An 8,276-nucleotide genomic window follows, 5' to 3' on the forward strand; every position below is an offset into this window, starting at 1 on the left:
GCCTGGGGCACAGGTTTAGTGAGCCAGGGAGGGGCTGGTGTGGCCTAAAGGACTGAAAATTCCAGGCCTGTCAAAATCTTCGAGGCAGTCAGGGTGAGAAGGGGCTGGGGACAAGGCTGGCTGGCCAGGGAAGAGCTGGAGAAGTCCCAAGGATCACAGACTCACAGAAAAGAGCATTAGAGGTGAACTCAGCAGCTGAGGCAGGGCCCCTCCCTCCCCTCAGGTTTCAGCCTGGGCTCCCAGCTCAGTCTGGGCCTCCGACCTCCCTGCACCATCCGCTGCCCTGAGGCGGGCAGGCTTCCCAGCCAGGGTCCCCTCTAGGCACCCACTGCCTGTGGCTGCAGCCCAGCCCTCAGCCACTGAGTCTCCAAGCCCTCTGGCTGTGCCAGGTGTGGGATGCGGGTTCCACTACTCAGACACACACCTCAGTAGGCTAGGAGCCTCCCTTGAGACAATGAGCATGTCCCCAGGCAAACGCATGTTGGGCCCAGACTGTGTGGCCATAAGAGGTCATGGTTGGAGTCCTGGTCAAGGCACAGGCCCGGGTTGCTGGCTTGATCCCCAGTAGGGGGCATGCAGGAGGCAGCCGATCCAATTTGTATTTCTTAATCCCTTCACCTTTTTCAGCCATCCCCCCAAATCTCCTACCAACTGGCAACTGTCAAAATGTTCTCTGTGTCTATGAGTCTGTTTCTGGTCTGCTTGTTTATTTATCTTGTTTTACAGATTCAACTAGAGGCCCGGTGCATGAAATTCATGCACAGGTAGTGTCACTAGGCCTGACCAGCACTCAGGGCCAATTGAGGCCTTCCTTCCCTCAGCTGCCGGCTGCTGGCTAGGGCCTTCCTTCATTCTAAACTGCCCCTAGTGGTCAGTGCATGTCATAGCGAGCAGTTGAACTCCCGAGGGGACAATTTGCATATTAGCCTTTTATTATATAGGATTGTTAATAGAAATGTATTTGTTGCCATTTTATTGTTCATATTTTTATTCTTTTATTTTTCATTTTAAAAGAAGATCCTTTAACATTTCATATAACACTGGTTTGGTCGTGATGAAATGCTTTAGCTTTTTCTTGTCTGGGAAGCTGTCCTTTGATTCTAAATGATAGCATTACTGGTTAAAGTAATCTTAGTTGTATGTCTTTGCTTTTCATCACTTTGATTATTTCTATCTGCCTTGCAATGTTTCTGTTGAGAAACCCCATCTTGCCTGCAATGTTTCTGTTGAGAAATCAGATAACAGTGTAATGGGAGTTCCCTGGTAGGTAACTAACTTTTTCTCTTGCTGCTTTTAAGATTCCCTCTATGTCTTCAAACTTAGGCATTTTAAGTATGATGTATCTTGGTGTGGATCTCTTTGGGTTCATCTTGTTTGGGAGTCTCTATGCTTCCTGGACATGTATGTTTATTTCCTTTGCCAGGTTAGGAAAGCTTTCTGTAATTATTTTTCAAATAAGTTTTCAATTTCTTTCTCTCTCTCTTCTCCTTCCAGAACCCCATGATGCAAGTGTTGGTACACTTGAAGTTGTTCCAGAGGTTCCTTATACTATACTCATTTTTTTTTGGGGGGGGGGTATTCTTTTTTCTTTTGCTGTTCATATTTGGTGTTTTTTTCCTTCCTATATTACAAATCATTAATTTGATTCTCAGCTTCATCTACTCTACTGTTGATTCTCTGTAAATTATTCTTCATTTCAGTTAGTATGTCTTTCATTTTTATGCTGTTGAAGTTCTCACTAAGTTCATTGAGCATCCTTATAACCAATGTTTTGAACTCTGCACCTACTAGATGGCTGTTTCCATTTTGTTTAGTTCTTTTTCTGAAGTTTTGCTCTGTTCTTTCATTTGGGACATGTTTGTCTCCTCATTTTGGCAGCCTCCCTCTATTTGTTTCTATGTATTAGGTAGAGCTGCTGCATCTCCTAGGCTTGGTAGAGTGGCCTTGTGTAGTAAGTGTTCTATAGGTTCCAGTGGTACAACCTCACCAATCACTTAAGGTATGTTCCCTATATAGCTTCCTTTTATACTTGAACTTTGATTGCTGTTGGCACATCAATGGAGGAGTTTACTCCCAGGCCGACTACCTGCGAGGAGTGGCTGTGACCACCAATGTCCAACCACCATGGAGGATAAGCTGAGTAGGGACCCACCCCATAGAGCAGGACTTCCTTCAGAGGGTTTCTGGTACCTGCTGAGTCTGGCCCTTGAGTGTGTCACTTATGGAGGTGGTTGAGTGGTGATGCTTCAACGTGGTCTTAAGCTTTTCACTGGCTCTGGGGCCTCCCAGGAGGTGCAGGTAATGGTCAGCTGCCATCTCTGTTCTGCCTAGGGCCACCTGGTATGGGCTACAAAGCTATCCGCAGATGGCTGGACTTGGAAATGCCCAGGTGAGTCCAAGCTTGGAACCAAGGCCAGCTGCTGCCATGCCAGGGCTGGGTTCACTTAGAGAGAGGTATGGGGAACATTGAAGCCAGATACTGCTTGTTTAAGAGATTTTAGGAAAAACTCTGTGATATATTTTATTTTTAAAGCTACAATACACGTGGAGTTTAATTGTATGTAAGGTTTTAAATATGGATCACATTTACATTTTTTAAGTAGACATTCAAGTATTCTAGTACTAGAAACTGGTGGTAGGGGGCAACAATCTTTTTCCAATGCTTTACAATGCACTATTGCCAAAGATCAAGTGATCATACATGCATGAGTATTTGTTTCTGTTACCTTTTTTTTCATCTATACATGTCCATCCATACATTCTTTTCTTTTTTTAGTTGAATTTATTGGGATGGCATTGTTAATAAAACCATACAGGTCTCCAGTGTACAACTCTATAATACATCCTCTGCATACTGCATCATGTGCGCACCACCCAAAGTAGAGTCTCTTTCTGCCACCATTTATCCCCCTTTGCTCTCGTCCACATCCCCCCACCCTCTTTCCCTCTGGTAATTACCATAATGTTGTCTGTGTCTATAAGGGATTTTTTTTTTTGCTTAATCCCTTCCCCCCTTTTCATCTTGCCCCCCCCCAACTCCTCCCTTCTGATAACAGTCAGTCTGTTCTCTATCTATGGGTCTGTTTCTGTTTTGTTTATTAGTTTATTTTGTTTGTTAGATTCCAAATATGAGTGAAATCACATGATATTTGTCTTTTTTCAACTGGCTTATTTTACTTACCATAATTCTCTCCAGGTCCATCCATGCTGTTGCAAAAGATAATATTTCCTTCTTTTTTCTGACTGGATAGTATTTCATTTAGTAAATTTACCACCATTTTTTATCCACTCATCTACTGATGGGCACATGGGCTGCTTCCAAATCTTGACTATAGTAAATTATGTTGCAATGAATATATGGGTGTGAAGCCGCAACCAGCATGGCTAGGGTTCAGGATCTGAAGAAGGGGTCATGCACAAATGAAAACACTAGACAAGAAATATGAATTTAGAAGGCATGGGGGGCCAGGTGGAAACTTCCCTTTAGTGGAGAAGCTCCCTGAAGCCCCAGACCTGTTAGCTTTTATTCAATTCAAAGATACACATCTTTGCCCTCAGTTAAGCATGGCAAACTGGTAGCAGACAGACTGTCTCAAAGGTCAGTAAAAAGATCAGTAAAGATTTACTTTGAGGCTATGAGGTCAGGAAATTGCTTCGAGCCATCAGTATCTCAACAAAACAATTGGTGCATGCTATTAGCCCTGCTAATTGTCCAAGGTCCATCGGCCTTCCAAGTTCCTTGTTGCACTTTCATGATAATGTTGACAATGGATGGCTTCCTGCATATGGGTACATATATTCTTTCAAAATGGAGTTTCAGGTTTCTTGGGATATATTCCCAGAAATGAAATAGTTAGGTCATAAGGCAGTTCCATTTTTAATTTGTTGAGATTAACTCCATACTGCTTTCCACAGAGGCTGCACCAATCTGCATTCCCACTAACAGTGCATGAGGGTTCCTTTTTCTCCACATCCTTACGAGTACTTATGATTTATGGACTTATTGCTGATAACCATTATGACATGTGTGAGGTGATATCTCATTGCTGTTTTTATTTGCATTTATCTGATGATTATTGATGTCAAAAATCTTTTCATATGTGTATAAATGCATTAAATGCAATAAAGCTAAATAAAACAGAAAGCCAGGAAACAATGAACACAGGATTAAGAATAGCTGACTCGGTAATGGAATGGTGTGAGAAAAATATATGGTTGAATATCAAGTTAATTTTAAGACCTACCTTTCTTTATGTGTGTTGGGCTTGTGCATTCTTATTACATTATATAAAATGATTTACTGAATAAATGGCTCAAAGTAGTCCATGTATGAGACCAATGAAAAAAATAGGTCATAGAAAATGTTTATAATGAAGGCAATTGCGTGCTGCTGAGATCCAAATTTTTATTTAATTTTAATTTTTTTTTTCTTTATTGATTAAGGTATTTACATATGTGTCCTTATTGCCCCATTTCCCCCACCCTATCCCCCCACTCAGGCCCTCACCCCCCTGTTGTCTGTGTTCATTGGATAGGATTATATGCATGCATACAAGTCCTTAGGTTGATCTCTCCCCTTTACCCCCACCCTCCCCGACCTTCCCTCTGAGGCTTGACAGTCTGATCAATGCTTCTCTTTCTCTGGATCTGTTTTTGTTCATCAGTTTATGTTGTTCATTATAGTCCATAAATGAGTAAGACCATGTGATAGTTATCTTTCTCTGACTGACTTATTTCGCTTAGCATAATGGTTTCCAGTTCCATAAATGATGTTGCAAATGGTAAGAATTTCTTCTTTTTGACTGCAGCATAGTATTCCATTGTGTAGATGTACCACACTTTTTTTTAAATCCACTAATTTGCTGATGGGCATTTAGGCTGTTTCCAAATCTTAGCTATGGTGAATTGTGCTGTATGAACATAGGGGTGCATATATCCTTCCTGATTGGTGTTTCTAGTTTCTTGGGATATATTCCTAGAAGTAGGATCACTGGGTCAAATGGGAGTTCCATTTTTAGTTTTTTGAGGAAATGCCATACTGTTCTCCACAGTGGCTGCACCAGTCAGCGTTCCCACCAGCAGTGCACAAGGGTTCCTTTTTCTCTGCATTCTCTCCAGCATTTGTCATTTGTTGATTTGTTGATGATAGCCATTCTGACAGGTGTGAGATGGTTCCGCATTGTCATTTTAATTTGCATCCCTCCGATGATTAGTGACTTTGAGCATGTTTTCATATGTCTCTTGGCCTTCCTTATGTCTTCTTTTGAAAAGTATCTATTTAGGTCCATTGCCCAGTTTTTGATTGGGTAGTTTATATTTCTTTTGTTCAGTTGTATGAGTTCCTAGTAAATTTTGGAGATTAAACCCTTATCAGAGATAACATTGGCAAATATGTTCTCCCATGCAGTGGGCTTTCTTGTTGTTTTGTTGATGGTGGTGTTGTTGTTGTTGTTGTGCATAAAGCTTTTTATTTTGATGTAGTCCCATTTGTTTATTTTCTCTTTAGTTTCCATTGCCCTAGGAGCTGTATCAGTGAAGAAATTGCTTTGGCATATGTCTGAGATTTTGCTGCCCGTGAATTCCTCTAGTATTTTTATGGTTTCCAAACTTATGTTTAAGTCCTTTATCCATTTTGAGGTTATTTTTGTGTATGGTGTAAGTTGGTGGTCTAGTTTCATTTTCTTGCATGTATCTGTCCAATTTTCCCAACACCATTTATTGAAGAGACTGTCTTGACTCCATTGTATGGTCTTGCCTCCTTTGTCAAATATTAATTGAGCATAGTGGTTTGGGTCAATTTCTGGGGTATCTACTCTATTCCATTGATCTATATGTCTGTTCTTGTGCCAGTACCAGGCAGTTTAGAGAACAGTGGCTTTGTAATACAGCTTGATATCTGGTATTGAGATCCCATCTACTTTGTTTTTCTTTCTCAGGATTGCTGTAGCTATTCGGGGTCTTTTTTTATTCCAGATGAATTTTTGGAGATTTCACTCTAGGTCTGTGAAATATGCTATTGGTATTTTAATAGAGATTGCATTGAATCTATAAATTGCTTTGGGTATTATGGACATTTTAACGATGTTGGTTCTAGCAATCCATGAACATGGTATGTTCTTCCATCTGTTTATGTCTTCCTCTATCTCTTTTTTCAGTGTCCTGTAGTTTTCTGAGTACAGGTCTTTTACATCCTTAGTTAAGTTAATTCCTAGGTATCTTAAATTTTTTGGTGTGCTGGTAAATGGGATTGTTTTTTTGTTTGTTTGTTTTGGTTTTTTTGGGTTTTTTTACCAATTGTTTTAATAATTTAAAATCAGGGTGAAAAAATGTTTGGTGTTAACTTAAAAATGTATGAGAGTATAGAAAATTCTTTTAAAGGTTATACAAGCAAAATTTTTAAAGATGACTGATCTAGAAAACATTTTTCCACCTCAGATTAATAAAATGAGTTGTTTCAAATGACATAAACGTTAAAATATAATATGTCTCCTTATTTTCATTTCTACTACTCTATTATTCTATAAAGAAACGTAAACTAGCTCTCTTCCTCCCACCCAATAATCTGAAAGGAAGGAAAACTAAGGGGAAAGAGGTGCCCTGTTGTCATGAAGAAGCAGGAGGTCAAGAAGGTAGTAAATCTCCTGTTTGAGAAAAAGCCCAAGAATTTTGGCATTGGAAAGGACGTTCAGCCTAAAAAGGATCTCACCTGCTTTGTCAAATGACCCTACTACATTTGGTGGTAGTGGCAAAAGGCAATTCTTTATAAATGTCTGTAAGGGCCTCCTTCCATTAACCAGTTCACCCTGTCCTTGAACCACCAAACAGCTATTCAACTGGTTAAGCTGGCACACAAGTACAGAGCAGAGACAGAGCAAGAAAAGAAGCAGAGATTGTTGGCCTGGGCTGAGAAGAAAGCTGCTGGCAAGAGTGATGTACCCACCAAGAGGCCACCTGCCCTTTGAGCAAGGGTTAACACTGTCATCACCTTGGTGGAGAACAAGAAGGCCCATCTGGTAGTGATTGCACATGATGTGGATTCCACTGAGGTGGCTGTCCTCCTGCCTGCCCTGTGCCGTAAGATGGGGGTTCTCTACTGCATTATCAAGGGGAAGGCCAGTCTGGGACATCTAGTCCACAAGAAGACCTGCACCACTCTCGCCTTCACACAGGCTAACTTGGAAGACAATAGAGCTCTGGCTAAGCTGGTGGCAGTCATCGGGACCAATTACAACAACAGATATGATGAGATCTGCTGCCACTGAGGAGGCAATGTCAGTGGCTCGTATTGCCAAGTTGGAAAAGTCAAAGACTAGACTACCGGCCAGCAAACTGGGCTAAGTGTATATTGTTGAGTTTCCTGTACATAAAAGTAATAAAAATTATCATTCAAATAAACAAAACAAAAAAGAAACCTAAACTAGAACCATATTTTCAAAACTATATTTTATAAAACATTAGTTTGGAGTACTGTTGATAAGTAATGCACGGGCACACACGCAAATATACACAATCTCCATAATATAGGGTGGGGCAAAAGTACATTTGCAGTTGCAAGCACGCAAAACAGACTTTGTCCTTGTATTATTATTTATTAATCATTGTATTCTTCATATGAACAACTGTAAACATACTTTTGTCTGACCTTGTAGTTATGCTGACATTTGGAAAGACTACATACTATGTTTACCTATTGAAAATATGTAATACAATATAGTGTATTAAAACTCTGAAAAGTCCTACAGTGACCTTTTAAAGTGAGCACATGTGGAGACATATTTTTAACTTTGCTTAATTTCATGTGTCTTAGACTTATTTAGTCATAGAAAATATATATAATTTTGGCAGCAGTATCCTATTAGCATTCACTGTTCTGAAGGACACCAGTTTAGGTAACACTGGTCTAATGGTGTAGCATAGTATATTAGTGAACCCATACTGACATTTAGTAGTCTTCATTTTCTTTTCAAAATACTTTTAAATACATTTAGAACAGTGGTTCCCAAACTTATTTGGCCTACCGCCCCCTTTCCAGAAAAAATATTACTCAGCGCCCCCTGGAAATTAATTTTTTTAAAATTTTAATAGCAATTAAACAGAAAGATATATGTATTAATGTTTCTACCTTTTTCGTAAAATATAGTAAAGAAAGGTGTAAATTAGAAACATTGAAGTTTGAAATTATGAAACTATTTATTGAACTCAGAATAGAAAGGTAATACAAAAAAAGTTAAAACAAATGCACCTGCAGCGCCCACCAGGGGGCGGTAGCTCCCACT

General features: G+C 39.9%; 1 pseudogene across 1 annotated transcript; it reads left to right on the top strand.

The window, feature by feature from the left end:
• The first annotated feature begins 2,365 nt into the window (after window positions 1-2,365).
• Window positions 2,366-7,338, top strand: LOC308511652 (large ribosomal subunit protein eL8-like; annotated as a pseudogene). The gene is made up of 2 exons: window positions 2,366-2,389; window positions 6,527-7,338. The product of its transcript is annotated as a large ribosomal subunit protein eL8-like (transcript).
• The last annotated feature ends 938 nt before the right edge of the window (window positions 7,339-8,276 follow it).

The sequence above is a fragment of the Myotis nattereri genome (assembly GCF_964212035.1).
Source record: "Myotis nattereri genome assembly, chromosome: X".
NCBI classification, from domain to species: domain Eukaryota; kingdom Metazoa; phylum Chordata; class Mammalia; order Chiroptera; family Vespertilionidae; genus Myotis; species Myotis nattereri.